This window comes from Spermophilus citellus, assembly GCF_964194105.1.
Source record: "Spermophilus citellus genome assembly, chromosome: 12".
NCBI lineage: Eukaryota > Metazoa > Chordata > Mammalia > Rodentia > Sciuridae > Spermophilus > Spermophilus citellus.
Window position 1 is genome coordinate 1,650,810 of NC_138198.1, and position 19,872 is coordinate 1,670,681.

The following is a 19,872-nucleotide window of genomic DNA, read 5'->3' on the forward strand; positions in this document are numbered from 1 at the left end:
TGTGTCCTCGTTACCTAAGGGCCTCAGACCTGTGGTTGGGGCTTCTGCTTTTCTGGAGACCACTGAAGCATGGCTCCTGCAGCTGCTAGCTTCCCCATCTGCAGCCCCTTAACTTCTTGTAGCAAACATTTCCCACAGCACTTAGCCATGGAAAGTGGCTCATTTTCCCATCTCTAGGCCACAGGAGAACCTCCTATCATATAGACGGTGGCAGAAGTAAAAGGTTCTCTGGGCAAACAGCAGCGAAGATGATTATCTGATAAATCCATACCAGCGTGTATTAAGAGATGTGTGCCATCCTGTCATGTAACAATTTTACCTCCAAGAATTTAAGGAAACAATCTGACGTGGACAAAGATCTATTTATACAAGCGCTCATCCCTCTTGCACTGAATATGAGAAATACCCTCGCTGTTAAAAAATAAGGAATTAGTAAAAGCTAGTTACGGCACAGGCATCTAAGAGGATACTATCAGACCACTCAAAGCCATGTCTTCAAAGATCCTTAGTGTCATAAGCAAATGCTTTGCTACACTGCTAAACCACCAACATCATGAATAATATGCAAAATAAAAAAATCCATACCATTTAGGGAAACAAAATCAGGAAGATGCAAATCTAGGTTTATCATACTTGAAACCACACAGCCACTCAAATGCAAAGTAGCCCTGTTCAGATGCGTCTGGGAATTTTCTTCAGGGTTTGAAGCTGAGAAAATTGTCAAGATTTGGGTAAAAGGAAAAACTTCCTCTGTGGGTTACATTAATTTTCATAAGAAAGAGGAATGAGCTCAAGCTAAGAGACAGAATCAGTCTTGCAGGGCTGGTTAGGGATTGGCTGGTTAGCTATAGAGAAATGACCAAGCCAAGAGAGATGCTACAGGAATCATCCCCCACAGCACCTGCTTCCACAGACCACCACCCTCGACTAGTCTGCCCTGGGTGGGTGTTCACAGCCTTCTGTAGCAGGGTCTCACCACGCAGATGCAAACATGTCGTGACAAACCAGGGGTTGCAACATGGAAGGAATGGAAATCAGAACACAGTCAACCTGCATTAGCCCCTGGCCTACCTGGTGGATATTTCATTGTGGATAAGTGGGATTGCCCTCTGGGAGACCACCTGCAGAGCCTGCCCCCAGCCTCCCTGTGGCCCGCCTGATGCTTGCTCTCCCAAGAGGTAATCATGCTTCTCGTTCATTCTGCAGAGTGCACCCCTGTTTCTGCACCCGCAGGCAAGCACAGGGGACTCTTTAGAATACAGAGACCTCCCATTTCCAGAAACAAAAAGTCAGCTAGGCGTGGCCAGCCTGGCTTTCCCTGTCATTTGGAAATACAGGGGTTGCTGCCCTAGAAGAAAACGCCATCCAAAGCTTCAAAACCAAATTCGTTTGCTGCACCTTCAGAACTTGGAAGCTCTGAAAACGCAAGGGCTGACGTGCATCAGCAAACCTACAGACCTCCTCAGACTCCACAGTGGAGGCTCCATACGCTCGATGACATGCCTCCGTGTCCACACCGGTGGGTGTGAGCTTTCAGCATAGTTGGCTACCAATAAGCAACCAGCCCAATAAGGACCCTTACCCTGGGCAGAGAAGCGAACAGGGGAGGACCATGAAAGTCATCCATGGCAGGCTCAGGCCTGAAGCAGGGGACCCAGGTAGACACCTCACCTGGGTGCCAGCTCCGAAGTTTCTCCACGCAGAGCCCACTTCACACAGGTGGGCTCAGGGGATGGGGAGGGGCACACAGGCGATGCGTCATTAAAAAGAGCGGGGCTTTGTGAATAATTCAGTGGAGACTGGCTCAAGGCCAAGGTCAGACCTTAGCAAAGTCTGTCTCACGCTCTGTGGAACAGAGGAGGACAGGGCCAGGCTTCTGCCAGAGGCCTGGGGCGTGTGTGGATCCTCAGCAAGAGCATCTCCCCAATGAACTCAACCATCTACTGTGTCCCGGGAGCCACCTCATTGCCACTGTCCTCTGGGAAAGACACCAACACCTGGCAAAGCAGTGAGTTAAAGACTTCCTGCGGAACACGCCTGCTAGATCTTGCTGGTCTTGTCTTGCCTGGGCAGAGCACCCAGGGAAGATAAATACGGCAGTCAAGGTGCAGAGCTCTCCTGGATCCTGCTCCAAGCCCCAACACCCTTGCGGGGAAGCGGCGGTCGGCAGAGACACAGTCAGTAGACACAACATTTGTCTGATCCGCCGGGGCTGGGCAGAAGTCTCCAGCTTCCAGACCCTATTTTTACTTCTGCATTCCCTCCATGTCATTAGCACCAGCTGTACGGGGACCCTGTGGCTGCCACAAGAATCAAATTCCCTGATTTAAACAAAAGGGACACCCTGGCCGTGTACTAAGACATCTCCAGGGTTTTACTGAGCACATATAAACTCATTTTTTTTCCCCAACGATTAAAAATGATCATGGGAGATTTGTGATTGTAAAACATTCCAGAAGCCTCTGAGAGTGGCTTAGATTGTATAACTGTCTCTGTCATAAACCCGGCAGGTACATGTATCCAATGCTTCAAGGAAGGGGCAAAGGTCATACACGGGGACTGAAGAGTGGTTTAACCCCCTGGAGGGACGTGTCCCATGGGGAGAACACACAGGCACAGATGTGACCTACCGTCGCCCCTCCTGGGCACAGCCACAGGAGCCCTGAGACCCCCCACCACCACCGGGGTCTCCTCCTGATTGGATTCCTGCCAATCGGACCTACCTTCCTTCCCTGGGTTGACACAGGAAGCCGGAGGGTCCCAGGCTGGAGACCAGACTGCATGGAACTCAGGGAGGCCCGAGTGCAGAAGAGAGGACTTTAAAAACCCGATTGCTGAAACGCAGAGAGAGCTAAAGACAGGCCTGGGCAAGCTGGAGGGCTTCCTGCTGCCAGGAGGAGTGTGTGTGTGTGTGACAGGCCAGCGCCTTCCCTCAGTGTCCGCCGGAAAAACAACACCAGAAAGCAGAAGTGTGAGGGCCCCGGGTTGTGGGGCCTCTTTGAATTTCACCTTCAGAACCAAGTGCTGCCGGGAGGCCTGGACCCCACCCAAACAAAGGCCAGCCCAAGAGGGGGTCAAGGGACAAGTGTGGGCCTCTTCCCGACAGGCAGGAACCACGCTTTCCGGGGGGGGGGGGGGGTTCCTGACAAAATGAGCTTTGTCTTAGGGTGCATCCACATTTTCTTCTCTATCTTTTCTTTTTCTTTTTTGTTTAACCTGAGCTAAAGGTCGAATAATCTGGTTGATGGTTTTAAAAAACCAACATGGATTTTATTGGGTTTCCCCTACTGTTTTCCGGTTTTCAGTTCCCATGATTTCTGTCTTCATTTTAATTTGTTCCTTTTTTTGTTGGATGAAGCCTAATCTGCTTTCTTCCCCCCCCCCCCCCCCCCCCCCGTAGTTTCCTAAAGTGGAACTCTAGGCTATTAACTTTCCATATTCCCTTTATCTAACGTAGGGCAATGGTTTGGAGATGGTTTGAGTGTGTCCCCAAAGGCCCATGTGCTACTGGAACTGATCCCCAGTGTGGTGTATTGAGGTTGTGGACCTTTAAGAGGTGGGGCCTAGTATGTGGTAATCTGTTCCCAGGCACCACCCTTGGACAAGGTCAATCTCAAAGGAGTGAGCCAGGTCTCAAGGAACTGGATGAGTGACTTTGAGAATGGGGTGTTATAAAAGTGAGGCCACCCATGTCTTTGGTCTCTTCCACAGGTACTCACAATGTGGCCACCTTCTGATGCCCTCTGCCAGGCTATGATGCAACATGAGGCCCTCGCCAGACATAGCTGCCTGAACTTGGACTTTTCAGCCCCCAACACAGTGAGCCAAAACAAACCTCTTTCCTTTATAAAGCACCTGCTCTCAGGTATTTTGTTCTAGCAACACAAGATTGATTAAGACACATATGTACTTACTGGTATAACTTTTTCTCCACAGCATGTATATGTTGCATCCCCCCACATTTTCATAAGTTATATTTTAATTTTTGTGCATTTCAAAAGATTTTAAGAGTTCTTTTGAGGCTTCTTTGATCTGAAGGGTATATAGAAGTCTATTGCTTAATCCAAATATTTGGAGGAATTTTCAGCTATTGTTTCAGCTATTATTATTATTATTATTTTTGGTTATTGATATCTAGTTTAATTTTGTTATATTATAAGAACATATTCACTATGTCTTTTATTCTTTTAAGTTTGGTAACATGTTTTCCAAGAATGTAGTCTGCTACATGCTCCGTATGAGCTTGAGGAAAATGTGTATTCTTCTGCTGTTGGATTGAACCTTTTATCAATGTCAATTTGATTGACAGTGCTGCTCAGATCTCTCAGCTTTACTGATTGTCTATTAATTACTGTCAGAGGGAGACTGAAATGCCAATCATAATGGTGGATTGTTCTACTTCTCCTTACAGATTTATCAGTGTTTGTCTTGGGATTTTTTTTTTTTTTTTACTGAGGATTGAACTCAGGGGCGCTCGACCACTGAGCCACATCCCCAGCCTTATTTTGTATTTTATTTAGAGATAGGGTCTCACTGAGTTGCTTAGCATCTCACTTTTGCTGAGACTGGCTTTGAACTTATGATTCTCCTGCCTCAGGCTCCCAAACCTCAGGGATCACAGGTGTATGCCTCTGTGCTTGTCCTGTCTTGTGAATTTCGATGCTCTGTTGTTTCATGCATACACATGTAGGCTTGTAATGTCTTCTTGGATGTTTGACCCCTTTATCATTATCATTGATCTCATAGTCAATAGGGGTCAGGAAGCCCAGACCCCTATTGACTATGAGAATCTTTTTTTTTTTTTTTTAATACTGAGGATTGAACCCAGAGGCACTTACCTACTGAGCCACATCTGCAGCCCTCTTTAAATATTTTATTTTGAGACAGGGTTTTGATAAGTTGGTTAGGGCCTTGCTAAGTGGCTGAGGCTGGCTTTGAACTCACAATGATCCTCCTGCCTCAGCCTCCCAAGCTGCTGGGATGACAGGTTTTGCACCCCTGGACTGACCTGGCAGAATCTTAGTCTTTAAAGACAGGATGAGGGATTCACTTAGGAACTCCCAGGTAGAGAGTAGGACTCTGTTTTTTCCTGGAGAATAACCTTTATTGCAGAGAAGACAGCTCTGGTGCCTTTCACAGTTATAAATCGCCTCCTACCTGGCCAGAGCTGTTAGGGGCTCTTCCTCAGAGCTTCATCATCAGAACCAAGCGAGGTTTGTATTCACCATGCCTTTTGATTGTCTGTATTTTATGATGTTTTGATGTCAGGGCCCTGGTTAATGCTGGCCAATAAAGATCATATGAGATCATAAAATCCTTCCCATGTGCAAACCAACCCACCCAAAGTCCACCCTTCAATTACCTTTATCAAGTTCTCACAAACCAAGCAGTTATTCCCCTGCCTTAATTACTCTAAGGCTAGGTACTTAGGCAACCGGGGGCAGCCCCTTACCGGCAAGCCTGCAGAAATTATTAATGAACCAAGCCCACGCCTGCTTGCCCTGCCTGGCCCAGACTTTCCTGCAGAAACTATAGAAAAGGCTCTCGATGTTGCCCCTTCCTTCCCTGCCCTTGCCCTGTCTCCTGAGCTGCTCTGGTGCTACCCTGCGTGGTCCTTCGTGGTGTGCTGGGTCTCTACCCCTAGGAACCTGGGACAGCACCCTCCTTCATGACAGGCATTTCTGCGTCTGCATGTCTGACCATACCTAACCAGGGGCCTTCTAAAGTGAAATCCTGGAGGAAAGATCCAAGGAAGGGGGTATTCTGATACTGCTGCCCATAGGAGTTTTTCTCTCTCTCAAACTACTCCAGTAGCCCCTAGCAAGTCACCCCACATCAGCTCTCGAGAATTACTATCAGTGTGGGACTAAAACAGCTTCCGCAGATGATATAGAGATCATAAAATACTTCCCATATGCGAACCAACCAATCCAAACTGGTCGGTCTTGGCATTTCTGAATGTGCCCATCTCTCCAAATGCCCCGTGTCCGTCTACCCAGATACCCGATTGGATAAGAAAAGTCACTGATTCTCAGTTTGTCCAGCTACTCCTTGTTATAAGGATGGAAGGGACAAATTCCAAGCTCGTTACATGTCAGAGCTGAGGAAGGGGACTTGTGTCTCTCTTCGTTAACCCTTTACCTGATGTCTCTCTCATGGCTATCCGACAACGGACGGCCCATAAGAGTGTCCAGAAGAATGAACACATGAATGGGTGAGGGATTAAAATGTGACTATTCTATCATAGATGGCTAAAGGGTTAATGATTTATAAGTGAGAAATGGAGAAATGATTACCAGATCCATAAACATTCTCTGGGTGAATGTGTGAATGATGTGTGATTGCGGTTTTATCCAGACAGGACGCCAGCAACCCACCTGATATCCAAGGAGGCCGGAGGAGCTGCAGGTCCTAGCCCAACCCACCCCACCTAACTCTGAATTCTAGCAGAGGCCCCATGAGCCCCAGGACTGTGAGCGCTCATCGTTTGACGCCCAGGGCCTACTCCTAAATGACAGGTCCCTATTTTGTCATGCAGATAGGGAATGCAGAAGGAAAATCATGTTTTACACATTCCCACCAAATGAAATACAGTTAGCAAGTCTTTTTCTGATTTATTTAAATAGTACCCAGTTATATTTTTCTACCAGGATTATTAATAGACCACTAATTTGTCCAAAATGATGGAGACTGCGAACCTTATTATCTAGATCCCTTTCTTATGCACCATCTTGAAGAAAATTTCAGGTCTAAATCAAGGCAATGAAAATGACTTCAAAATTAAGGGCTTTGTGCTCTGAAAGCAAAGCTTGCTTGCTTTTCTCTTTCACCTTGATAGCAAGGTCAAGCTGCATTTGGGGTACTTTGTCTGGGACGGGTCCATCTGGACAGCAGCGGGAAGCCTGAGTACATGTGGAGTCAGAGAAAAGGCTTGGGCAGTGGTTACAATTCCAGCCCAGGATGACAGGTTCCAGAACTTTCTCTGCTACTTTTAGCCCTAAAGCTAAGCCTCTGTTTCATCATCTGCAAAACGAGGACAGATCAACTCTCCTCAAGAAGTTCGTGTGGGGACCATTTGAGCGCTCCCCATGTGTTGCCTGGTGAATGCTACACCTGCTGGTGAGGCGGGTGGGATGTCCTCAGGATGGCTGGAGGGCGGCTCAGGGCCTGCCCCCTGTACTGCAATGACCTGGCCTCAGGGAAGGCACGCTCACCTGTCCTTATTCCCAACCGTCCGCCTCGGCTGCGGCACGCAGGTTCAGGAACACGACATGGGGACCGTGTCATTGCCATCCAGCGTGACCTGCCCGCAGCCATCTTGAACTGTAGCCACCATGTTTGCTCCTGAGCATCCCTGGTGTCCCCCCACACAGTGTCCCAGCACACCACAAGTCAACGAGACCACTGGGGTGGAGTGTGGCCCTTTAGGATTGGCGACTGGGTGGTGGGAATGTGCCTGACTCTTAAAAGAGGTACGTTCCGGCTTGGTTGAAGTCACTTTTGTCCTAATCTATATCTAGGTCTCTCCTTTGATCCACAGTCCAGGGATCCTCTTAGTTTTGCTACCACTCAGAACCACGTTTCTGTCAGTCAGTCTGTCCTCCAATAAATTGCAGTCTGTGCTCTGTCTCTATTTTCAGTCCCATGGCACTTTGGGTACATTCTAACAAACTGGGACTGGGCTGTCCCAGGACATCTCTATTATTATAATATATTTTTTTTCTTTTTAATGGGGGGGGGCGCCAGGGATTGAACTCAGGGGCACTCGACCACTGAGCCCCATCCCCAGCCCTATTTTGAATTTTATCTAGAGACAGGGTCTCACTGAGTTGCCTAGTGCCTCACTTCTGCTGAGACTGGATTTGAATTTCCGATCCTCCTGCCTCAGCCTCCCGAGCTACTGGGATTATAGGCTTGCGTTACCACACCCAGCTAAAATGTCTTCTTAAAAGAGAGGTATATTGAAGTGTTTGGAGGTTGAAATTCTAGGATAGTTATAGTTTGTTTAGCAACCCTTGAGCAAAATGTAAGCAAAAGAGTTGGTAAGTTAATATGGCACCTGATTCCTACAACAGTCATGAGTGTATGTGTGATTGTTATCCCATGCTCTCTATGCATCCAGGTTAGAAAATATTCATTCTCAAAACTTTAAGTTTTTTCAAATAACCCAATCAGTAAATGGGCCAAAGAAACAAATAACCCAATCAATAAAGGGGCCAAGGAATTGAACAGATACTTCTCAGAAGATGATAGACAATCAATCAAAAAATATATGAAAAAAGTTTAACATCTCTAGCAATTAGAGAAATGCAAATCAAAACTACTCTAAGATTGCATCTCACTCCAGCAGAATGGTAGCTATTATGAATACAAACAACAATAAGTGTTGGTGAGGATGTGGGGAAAAGGCGCACTCATACATTGCTGGTGGGACTGCAAATTAGTGCATCCAGTACGGAAAGCAGCGTGGAGATTCCTTGGAAAACTGGGAATGGATCCACCATTTGACCCAGCTATCCCTCTCCTCGGTCTATACCCATAGGACATTAAAACAGCATACTACAGGGACACAGCCACATCGATGTTTACAGCAGCACAATTCACAGTAGCTAAACTGTGGAGCCAACCTAGGTGCCCTTCAGTGGATGAATGGATAGGGAAACTGTGGCATATATACACAATGGGATATTACTCAGCATAAAAGAGAATAAAATCATGATACTTGCAGGTCAATGGATGGAACTGGAGAAGATAATGCTAAGTGAAGCAAGCCAATTCCAAAAAACCAAATGCTGAATGTTTTCTCTGATATGAGGATGCTGATCCATAACGGGGGATGTGGTGGGGGAGTATGAGAGGAATGGAGGAACTTTAGATAGGGAAAGGCGGAGGGGGGGGGAAGGGAGAGGCCAGCAGTGTAGGAAATACAGTGGAAAGAGATGGACATCATTACCCCAAGTGCATGTGTGAAGACACGAATGGTGTGACTCTACTTTGGGTACAACCAGAGACATGAGAAATTGTGCTCTATATGTGTGCTATGAATTCAAATGCATTCTGCTGCCATATATAACAAATTAGAATAAATCAATAAATTTTTAAAAATTAAGTTTTTTTTTCTACACAAAAATGTAAAAACAAAACCAAAAACTCACCCCACATAATATGAGTCTGAAAGCCAAGACTGAGGTATCTCTCCACCATTCTGAATGCACAAAAGCCCCAGACTGACCCACACAGCCATATCACCTGCGAGGCAGCTGGGAGACAGTGAGCACCTTATTGATCGTATTGAAAGAAATGGGAGTGGCCAGGGGCAGTAGGGCACACACCTGTCATCCCAGCAGCTCAGGAGGCTGAGGCAGGAGGATCAGGAGTTCAAAGCCAGCTTCAGCAACAGCGAGGCACTAAGCAACTCAGTGAGACCCTGTCTCTAAATAAAAATACAAAATAGGGCTGGGGAGGTGGCTCAGTGGTCGAGTGCCCCTGAGTTCAATCCCCAGTACCCCCCCATAAAAAAGAGGAAGAGATGGGAGTGACCATAACATTTCGACACCTTTTCTAATACACAGAGTGACGGAGAGGAACAAAGGATGGTGTCTAAGAAACTTTGAAAACATAAAGACCGACGTAAAAGCTTCCCTGTTGTCGTGATGTTTTCTGAAGTATTTTGTACACAAAAATCTCCAACTGCTAAATGACCCACACTCTTCCCTCCAAGGAACATAGTTCTTCGTAAGATGACTGCTGAGTTCCAGCGCCCACCACCATCGAGAGAAGAGGCCCATCTCCTGAAGGTAGGCTCACAGTGCCCTTCAGAGAGGTGAGTGCTGCAGGTGCGACCCTCAACTAGCTGAGCTGGACCTCAGAGGACTCCCACTGGAAGAACACCGGAGGTCCATCCTGGGGTTCTGCCTGGCGGCCCCTGAATGACCCTAGGTCCAGTAGGACCCACGATGGGCCTGCAAGTCTGATTGCTGGAAGCCGCCAGGGCCCCTGGTGAGTGCATGATTCAACAGTGAGGCTGACCCCAGCTTGGGTCGCCGTCAGTCTCCAGTTACGGGAGATGTTTATTGTACACATAGTGACCATGGTGCGCTTTCTCTCTGAAGTGAGACATGTGAGTGAGAATCAGAAGACTGTGTGTGTGGTGGGGGTCCTGGGGCTAGAACCCAGGGCCTCGCACATGCTGGACCAATGGCCTACCACCGAGCTACACCCAACCCCAGAAGATTTATTTAAGAAGTCACTGGGTTTCCGGCTGGATGGGAACAGAAAGATCCAATCCTGCAGCCTGCGGTCTGTCTACCTCTGGACTGTCCACTGATGTCCTCCTGGTACCCAAACAGTGCTGAGCATAATAAAATCTGCTGAGGTCCTTAACCAGCGTAAAACTCAAGGCGAGGAGACTTTATGATAAAGTGGTGCATTCGTTTCGGAAACATGTTTCTGATAGAAATAACCTGACTCTGATACCTTGGTTTTAAGTTTTATTTCCCCTCTTTGTATAAGAGAGAAACAGAATCCAGTGGATTCCCATTGTCTGAGCTGAATATGTTCCGTAAAGTCAACCCAAACCCCGACTCACGGTGGGAGTTCCGCTGACGACACCTTCATCCACTGTCTCATGCAGACCTTACTCAACATGTTTCTGTTGACTCACTAGACAAGGAACTCATGACCAACGGCACTGTGACTTGTGCCCAAAGCTTCCCTAACACAGGTGCCTTCTCCCCAGGGCACAACACAGTCTTCTTGTGCTTAGGAACTAGACAGCTCTTCTGCATTACATGTTGGGACCATAATAACCAGCAAAATGGCCCAAGAAAAGCACCAAGCAATGCAAAACCATGTCACTGAACAGACTATGAAAAGGACACTTGTTTATAGAAGGAGCTGGAGCACCCCATTGGAGCGTGGCCTTGTTCACCCTCAAGCACGGGAGCGTGCACATTGGCGAGTCATTATTTCTCCCACTGTGCACATCCACAAAAGCACCGTGAGTACTTATTTTGGGGTGATCATAAATTGTAGCGAGTAGGTGAATGCACAAATACAGAACCCTGAAAAATGAGGATCGACTGGGTATCATTTTATGCAAGAATGCTAACAGTGACTCAAGATACCCATGTGGAGAAGTTTCTAGAATATTCCCCAGGGGCCTGGATGGTCACAAACAGACTACGCAGGAAAGTACAGAATTGTGTAAAAATCAGTACAAGGATGAATTGATTTCTGATGCACTAATATTTGGAACATTGCTATCTGAGCTCATCTCAGCTCTTGAGAATCACATCTCCCTGTATCTGGTTGGCTGTCTAAGAAAAACATCTGCCACCTTCAAATCTTGGGTTTATATGTGAAGATACCCCAAATCAGTCCCTGCTATGAGGAAAATCTGTTTATTTATTGTTATAGCTGTTGGTATCTGCTGCACACAAGTCACACAGTTGACACAGTGTAACTCATGCAGTGTAGACAAAGCAACATGGCAGAGTGAATTACAGTCTTTGCAACTAAAGGCCCTGGAGCTACCAAGGTGCTCACTGGCCTTCTGGCCTGAGGCAAATCACTCTCCATCTTGTCATCCACCCAAAGGATGTAGCTTCAGCTTTATTTGGAATGCTCTGCTTTTAGGAAAATAAATAAATAAAGGCCTTGGTTAATTTTGAGTGGTATTGCTTTTTTCCATAATTTTAACATCTAAGAAAATATGGTTGCTATGACAAATAAATAAGGCCATACATGACCAAGCCTGGTGCTGGGCTCCTATTTTGCATAACCTGGCCAAATGCCACTCAAGTGCAAAACTGTGAGCCAAGGTAAATCTTTCATCTTTATAAGTTGATGGCCCAAGGTATTTTGTTACAGTAAGGAAAATCTGACAAAATGCCATAGACCAGCACCTAACCCTACTCTTGACCTATGGTGGGTGCCCTGGAAATCAGTGTGTTGAATGGATCAAAGAATGGGCCCACAAAGTGGCTCTGGCTGGTCATAAAAGTCCAAGAGGCTGGCAGAAGGCCAAGAGTGCCATAAGAACTTCTTTGGTCATTCTGAAGTTATTTTCCATTTGTTTGTTATTCTTACCCATTCCTATAGAAACTTCATTGTTGTAGGAAAATGCCAAACATTTTGATGACTCTATAAGACAAACATCAAAATAATACACAACACAGGTGCTAGCAGAGTGAAGATGTCACTTCCCTTGGCTTTCTGAAACTGCCCTACCACAAGAAGAACCAGAAGAGAAATAGAGTACCCTAAACAACATGACAACGTGAAACGAAACTTTGGTTTGTTTTCCATTGCTAAAACAGAAAACCCGAGTCTAGTTACTTTATAAACAAAAGAAGTTTGTCTGGGCTCACGGTCCTGGTCCAAAGCCAAGGGGCTGGTGATGGCCTTCATGTTGACAGAGTCCCAAGGCCATGCAGGGCACCCCATGATGTGAGACAGGGAGCATGAGGGAGATGAAGCCAAATGGATTTTATGGAAGACCCTTCCCGAGGTGAACCGTCAATCCATCATTCCACTCATTCATTGGTGACAAAAATGACTTAATGCATACTAGAAGGCAAGACCCGAATCACCTCCTAAAGGTCCAACCTGGACCCACCCTTTATTCTCATAATGGGGAACAGATGTCAACACGGAGGGCACAGACCATGCCCAAGCACAGCAGGTGACTGGAGCCACAGGCAGCCAAGGCTCTCCCTAGCAGCATAAAGACTTGCGGGCAGGGCCCAGCTGCTGCAGACCCAGGGAAATCCCGCAGACCCAGGGAGTCCACACAGCAGCGGCCAAACCCACCACGACTTAGAGGTGGACAGGCAAGGAGATTCTGAATGGCTAGCGGCCTCCCTGGGAAAAACACATGATAAACCAACCCATCCTCCCCCAACAACACACACACACACACACACACACACACACACACACACACACAGCATTATTCAGCATAAAGAAAATATTCTGTTAGGCGGGAACATATCCTGGGTCCCTCCATCCTCCATGATTGATTTCAAAGACGATGAACCAATCAGAGGTCTACATAATTACTCTACAAGAATAAAAGGAGAGAAATAACCGACGTGATTCTGCAATCTGCATTTGGGGTAAAATTGGGGGTTTATAACCCACTTCAATCTAATGTATGAAATATGATATGTCAAGAGCTTTGTAATGTTGTGAACAACCAATAAAAAAATTTAAAAAAAAAGGAGAGAAATAGCAGGAGAAACAAAGGGCAGCTAAGGGACACTTACCTGGATATTGTCCCAAAGGGTAGGTGAAGCCATGACCCCAACAGAAGAGAATCATCCCTCTGCTACAACAGTAGCTCAGAGCAGGAGACCACAAGTTGGAGGAAGAAAGTGGGAGGCAAGAAGAGGCACTGAAGGTAGCAGGCAGAGACCAGGGTGGGGGGAAAGCAGAAGATAAATGGGGACTATTGGCCGGGCACAGTGGGGCACGCCTGTAATCCCAGCGACTTGGGAGGCTGAGGCAGGAGGATCGTGAGTTCAAAGCCAGCCTCAGCAAAGTAGTGAGGCCCTAGGCAACTCAGTGAGACCCTGTCTCTAAATAAAGCATACAAAGGGCTGGGGATGGGGCTCAGGGGTTAAGAGCGCTGGAGTTCAATCCCTAATACCAAAGTGGGGGGGAGAAATGGAGGCTATTATTTCAAACAGCAAGAAGAGAAGAGACAATGACATTGCAGACATGGAGGAGCAGACGGAGTGGCTGGAGCAGGTTGAAAGACCAAGGGGATCTGACACGTGCCACACTGGTGTCCCTGAAGTAGAGAATTTAAATAAAGGAGAGGAACAAAATTAGAGTAAAATGAATTTCCAGAAATAAGTCCTTGTCTCCAGGGGTTAAAAGAGCATCTTCAAGGAAAAGTGAATCATTTGATCTTACCTAAAACAAATTACCAAGCCCCCTTCTGAGCAGGATTTGAAATGCATGTACTAAAGACAGATGGGACCCCTATGTTCACAGTAGCCAAGAAAAGGAATCAACCTCAGTTTCCAGCCACAGGGGAATGGATAAGGAAAATGTAACATACATACACAGGGAGTATTACTCAGCCATAAAAAAGGAGGAAATCCTGTCATCACAACTTGGGTAGATCTAGAGGACATTGCGTGGAGTGAAAGAAGCTGAGCATAGAAAGATAACACCCCATTTTCATGTATTTGCGGAATCTAAAACAATCAAACTCACAAAAGCAGAGAATAAAACAGTGATAAACTAGGAGCTGAGGGTGGGGTGAGGTAACCTTGGCCAAAGAGCTCAGAGCTTCTGTTAGAGGGGGGGGGATATGTGATCTGTATTTAGGGTGATGGCTACATTAATAAGCTCAATTTGATCATTCCACGCTGCGTATATGTGTCATAACATCATGGTGTACCACAATTATGCACAAGTTTAACTTATCAAAAGTTTAAAAAAAATGATTGGGAAAAAAAAATACTGGTCCTGTCTGTGGTGACACCTCAAGCCAGAAGACAGAAAGCAATGTTCACATGGTCCTGCAGGGTGGCAAACCTGTCCAACCCAGGACAGATGGTCCAGCTGGGCTTAGGGACGGCAACCTGTAATTTCAGGACTGGGAAGTTAAAGTTTGTGGTCTCTCTATCGGGAATCAGAAGGTCAGAGGAGGGCTCCCTTCTCAACGTCGGCCTCAAAGTCGCCCCATTGCTAACAACACAGATGTCCTGGCCACCACAGCCGCCTGGGCCAGCATCTGAGGGCCACCCTGCTGCCCCAGTGTTGCCCATAAACACTCACTGGTATGAGCTACTGCTTTGCCTAGCCAGCTCGGGTCACAAGGACCCTGAACCAAGCCACTGTGCTGCAGGTCTCTGTCACCCAGGGCCCCAGCCCAGGCAGACTCTCTGTAGCTCTTTAGGGGGCCCAGAAAACCCTATTATTATTATTATTATTATTATTATTATTATTATTATTATTATTAATTATTATTTACAGCTCTCTGCATGAGCCCAGCAGACTCAGGGGACACAGATCACTTGTTGGGGAATTAATATCTCAATAGGGAAAGTTCTGGGGCTCAAAACTGATCCAGACACAGCTGGAGGGAAAACAGGGCAGAGAAGTTGTGACCAGATTCAAAAGCCGCCACGTAAAATACATCCTGCAGGAAGAAGGCCTTCAAGGAGTGAAGAACCCGAAAAACCCTCCGTTTTCTTGACTGTGGTCAACCCCATGAAGGCCCTCCATGGCATCCCTCACCCAGTGGAGTGGCTGGGCTGTGGGGTCCACGTGCCATGGGTCACCATACTTCCTGGTGCCAGGCTGAATCATGCCAGGAAGTTTTAGACGTCACAGGCCCTTCAGAGTGATCTCTCTTGTGGTATTTTTATCTCTGCTCACATTAAACAGCACAGGAATTTCAGAGACAGGCAAACGGCCCATCTCTCACTCGGAGGCAGGGACAGAGGCCGGGCTGGAGTCGGGGCCCAGGCTGAGAGCGTCCCCAGCCCCTGGGTCCCACTCATCTCTGCCCAGCCAAGGAGCCTCAGGATGCTCCTGCCTCTCAGCCCAGGGCAAGACCTCCGATCACACTCAGGGTGCCTAAAACCCCCAGTGCAACACAGTCCCAGGAACGAAAAAAAAAAATCTTAATTTACTATTTTTGAATTCTTCTGGAACCACTAGTACATGCTAGGCAAGGGCCCAACCACTGAGCCCCCTCCCCAGCCCTGGAGTGAGTGAGTGAGTTTGTTTGTTTTAACAAAAGCGCAATGAAGAGTACGAAGGTTTTTCTCCACTCCCTCAAAATCCTCTTCAACAATGTCACTCAATTCTTTGAGGAACTCTGCTTGTCCCTCGGTATCTGCAGGGGATCCACTTCAAGACATCCCCGCCCCAGGGACATCCAAATGCACAGCAGGTCAGGTCCCTGGCATGAACGGCAGGGTATTTGCATTTAACCTATGCCATCCTCCCCTGCACTTTAGAGCATCTCCGGATGACCTCGAATACCTAACAGAATGTAAAGGTCCTGCCAATGACCGCCACACTGCGTGGTTTAGGGAATAATCACAGGAGATGGCCACGCGCACACATTTCAGCACAGATGCAATCGTTTCTAAATGTTCTCTGTATGACGTTGGCTAAATCCTGCCATGTTGCCGAAGCTGTGGATACAAAGGGCCGGCTGTCTGCTGAGCCGCTTAATCCGAGGATTCCTTAACTGGATTTCTCCAAAGCTGAGTTCCCCTGTGTAAGACTGTTGCGAGGCCACCAGTGGGAACTGGCCCAGTCCCCTGCTGACTCACTGGGAGCGTGCCACAGACTCTACAGCCCTGGGTGTGCCCCTTTTTTCTTTCTTTTTTTAAATTGGTTGTTCAAAACATTACAAAGCTCTTGACATATCATATTTCACACTTTGATTCAAGTGGGTTATGAACTTCATTTTTACCCCGTATACAGATTGCAGAATCACATCGGTTATACTTCCATTGATTTACATATTGCCATACTCATGTCTGTTGTATTCTGCTGCCCTTCCTATCCTCTACTGTCCCCCCTCCCCTCCCAGAAGGCTGCTGTGTTGAGTGGACCGTTTCAGCCCTGGGCATGATCGACCAGGAAAGGTGGGTGGCAGGTCAAGGCCAGCTGCACCCCTGGGCTCCTCGTGGGCTGACTCCGTGGGCTCAAGTCCCACCTGGCATCCAGCAGACCTTGCTGCCACCATGGAAATGCTTGTCACCTATGTCTGACACAGAGCCACAAGTCACATGTGGCCGCAGGCCCTGCACATATGGCTGGTGTGACTGGAGAACTTAATTTTCATATTTACTTAATTTTAAGTAATTGAAATATAAATGGCTCCATGTGGAATCTCCATGGGGGAAGTCAGAGAGAGGCCTTCTGTACACACCTGGGCACCAGGCAGTGCCCTCCCTGAGACCAGGGCGGTGGGGACTGCAGGTCATGAGGGTATCACATAAACATACCCCAGGAACATAGTCTGTGTGGCCCAGACACCTCTCCCTTCCAGAAATTTCTCCTACTTGGGCCAAATTTGGAAGATCTGCTATTTTATTATTATTATTTTTTTTTAATTAGAAGGATGGTTACATTTTTCTCCAAATATCTAGTTTATTATATCCAAAGCTTCTCTAAAACTCTTAGAAAGGAACTTTGAGAGGACCCAGAACATGCAAAGAAGGTATCCTTCTAGAAGTACAAACCTACAAAAAGGTCCATGGCATGGTCCCCAACTGGATGCTTTAAAAGTATACAATAGAGGTCAAAAATCATGTGACAAAGGTTTTAGGGCTTCAAAGTAAAAGTAGTGGTATGGGGAAGGGTGTCCCTGCCCAAGGATTAGGGATGGGAGGGGGGGACATACACTCTCTCTCTTCCTCGTTCAACCTAACTTACTAATTCCCCAACACATGATCAGCTTACAGAAAGCTTGCTTCAAAGTCAGGAGACCCTGTTGGGCAACCGCCGTTCTGTTGCTGTGACCCTCCCATAACGTGTCTTAAATTCATGTGACTCATACACAGACCCTTTTTTCAAACCCCAGGCAACCCGCAGCTATCTATCCCCGATTTTCTGCACTTGACCATGAATGTTTTGCGGAGGGCCTGTTCTTCACAAGCTATTGGTCTCTGTGCTTTGCAGGGAGCTCCTCAGAGCCTGACAACAATCCCAGGGGCAGGTATTTTTAGCCTCCTTCTGCAGGTGAGGTAGCAAGAGCTTAGGCAACTTCAAGCAAAGTCTGTGCCCCACGTCCAGGGACCTGGTCTGCTTGCGCCAACTACACTCCCTCAGAGAGGACTCTTGGAACTGCGCTTTTGGGACTGGATGTTTATGGGACAAAGCCATAGTCCTAGGGATTTCCTTACAACGTGCATGGCGTGCGCTCTGGGACTGTCCTGGGCGAGTGTGTACAGTGTGGATGGAGGCGTTCATGGCCTGGGAGGTGACAGCACAGAGCAGCCTTCAGGTTACATCTACGGCAGCCTGCAAGGCCCGGATGCCAAGCCACAGCCACCAAGAGACCTAACATAGCCCAAATTCTCAACCAGCAGTGAGGCTGTCTGTATCCTTCTCATGGGGGAAAAAAAACAACAACAGTTCACGTTAGCAGGCACATGACACACGGTCTGAGAGCGACTAAGTGCAGTGGGTTACGTAAATCCCGAGGATGGAGGCGATTCCGATCATCCTGTGCAGACAATGGCATGGAGGTGGGTGCACACGTTCCTTCTCTGGGAGTTATTTGATGTGCGTCCCCTCCTCCAAGTGTGCTACTCACTTGCCGGGAGGGCACTGAGAACGCTCGAACGCCTTCCTCTCCAAATTCTGCAGACTGACAGACTTATACTGCAAGTTCCCGTGCAGTGAGACCTCCACAACAGTGCATGAGTTCTCTCTTTCTCTGTGTCTCTGTCTCTCTCTCACACACACATGCATGAAATAGGGAGAGACTACTACATTCTGTCCCACGATCGATCAAAGGCACACACCATCGCCATGATACACGGCATCCCAGTTGTTCCAGTCTGGTGGGAACCTCCTCAGCCTTCCAAGGTGTGCTTGTGTGCTAGGAAATCCTGCTAACTAGTTCTATCACGGGACGGGCTGGGAGGCTGTGCCCTGGGCCGCCCCAGCATTCTTGGTGGAGGGCCTCTGCATCAGGATTGGGTCAAGCTCCCAGGGTCATGGTGTGCAAACATGTTTGAGAATCGGGGCTGCCACCTGAGCTCCCTCCTCACTACAAGGCAGAATCGCACCCACAGTCCCATGATGGGAGCTTCTTCTCTCTCATATTATTCATCCCCCACCCCCAAGCAAACCCTATTTTATTTTTTCCCCTAACTTAAAAAAGACACACACTCACATTCTTTGCAAAGACACAGAGTAAAAATGCATATTTCACTTTTTATTCTCCAGACCAAGTCTACTCCTCAGATGAATGCTGCTCTCTCTTAGCTGCTCATGTTTCCAGATTGTTCTACGTATTCACACACACACACACACACACACACACACACACACACACACACTCCCATATTTGCATAGTTGGATATGCACTGTTATGTGGTAAATGAAAATCCAATGTCAATTGCATCATTATGTGCCCACATGAGTTTTGAAAAATATAAAGTGACATGTGACAACCTGCTTTTTCACTAATATAGCTTTGATATCATTATAATTTGGTGTCAAGATAAAAATTAATATCTATATTTGTAAAAAGACTGCAGAGATCATATGCATGGACAGGCTATAATTTATTTAACCAGGTCCCTTCCTGACAGCTATTCTTTTCCCTGTTTTTTTTTTTTTTTTTGCTATTACAAAAGTAAATGTTGCAATGAATTACTGTATGCATACATAAAAATTTCCCCACTTTTGTTAACATGTATGTGCAATAAGCTCCCAAAGGTGAAATTGTTGAGTCAAAGTACTTGCGTGTTTCATCCAAAGCTGTTACCAAATGGCCCTGCGGATTCTCCCTTATGTTCTTTGTCCTATTGATTCAAAAGAACTTATTACATATTAAAGCTATTGGAGCTTACAGGGTTTTTTTTTTTTTACTGATTTTCTTTTTTCATTTGCATAAGGGTTTTCTTTTAGGAAGTCATTCTTATAAGTCTTTATCTATTGTGAATTCCTATGTCTATCATATGTAGAACGACCTCTTTACTCCACAATATTATTAAACTGTTCACCTAAGTTTTATGATTTCATTTAGATATGCTTATTTTTTAATTCTATTTTATTGGCTCTTTAGTTATATATGACAATAGAATCCATTTTGATAAAATTATGTAAGCATAGATACATCTTCTAATTAGGACCCTGTTCTTGTGGGTGGGCATGGTG

The 19,872-nt window shown here is 46.7% G+C and overlaps 1 protein-coding gene across 4 annotated transcripts in view; it reads right to left on the minus strand.

Moving 5' to 3' along the window:
- Window positions 1-19,872, minus strand: part of SYK (spleen associated tyrosine kinase) — a 90,447-nt gene that overhangs the window by 60,265 nt on the left and 10,310 nt on the right. Inside the window, exon 1 of one of the 4 annotated variants that reach the window (XM_081263306.1) lies at window positions 2,724-2,919. The exons of the other annotated variants lie outside the window; for them this stretch is intronic. The gene's annotated coding sequence lies outside the window, so the exon portion shown is untranslated. Of the gene's footprint in view, window positions 1-2,723; window positions 2,920-19,872 lie in introns of those variants that run through there. 4 annotated transcript variants of the gene reach the window in all.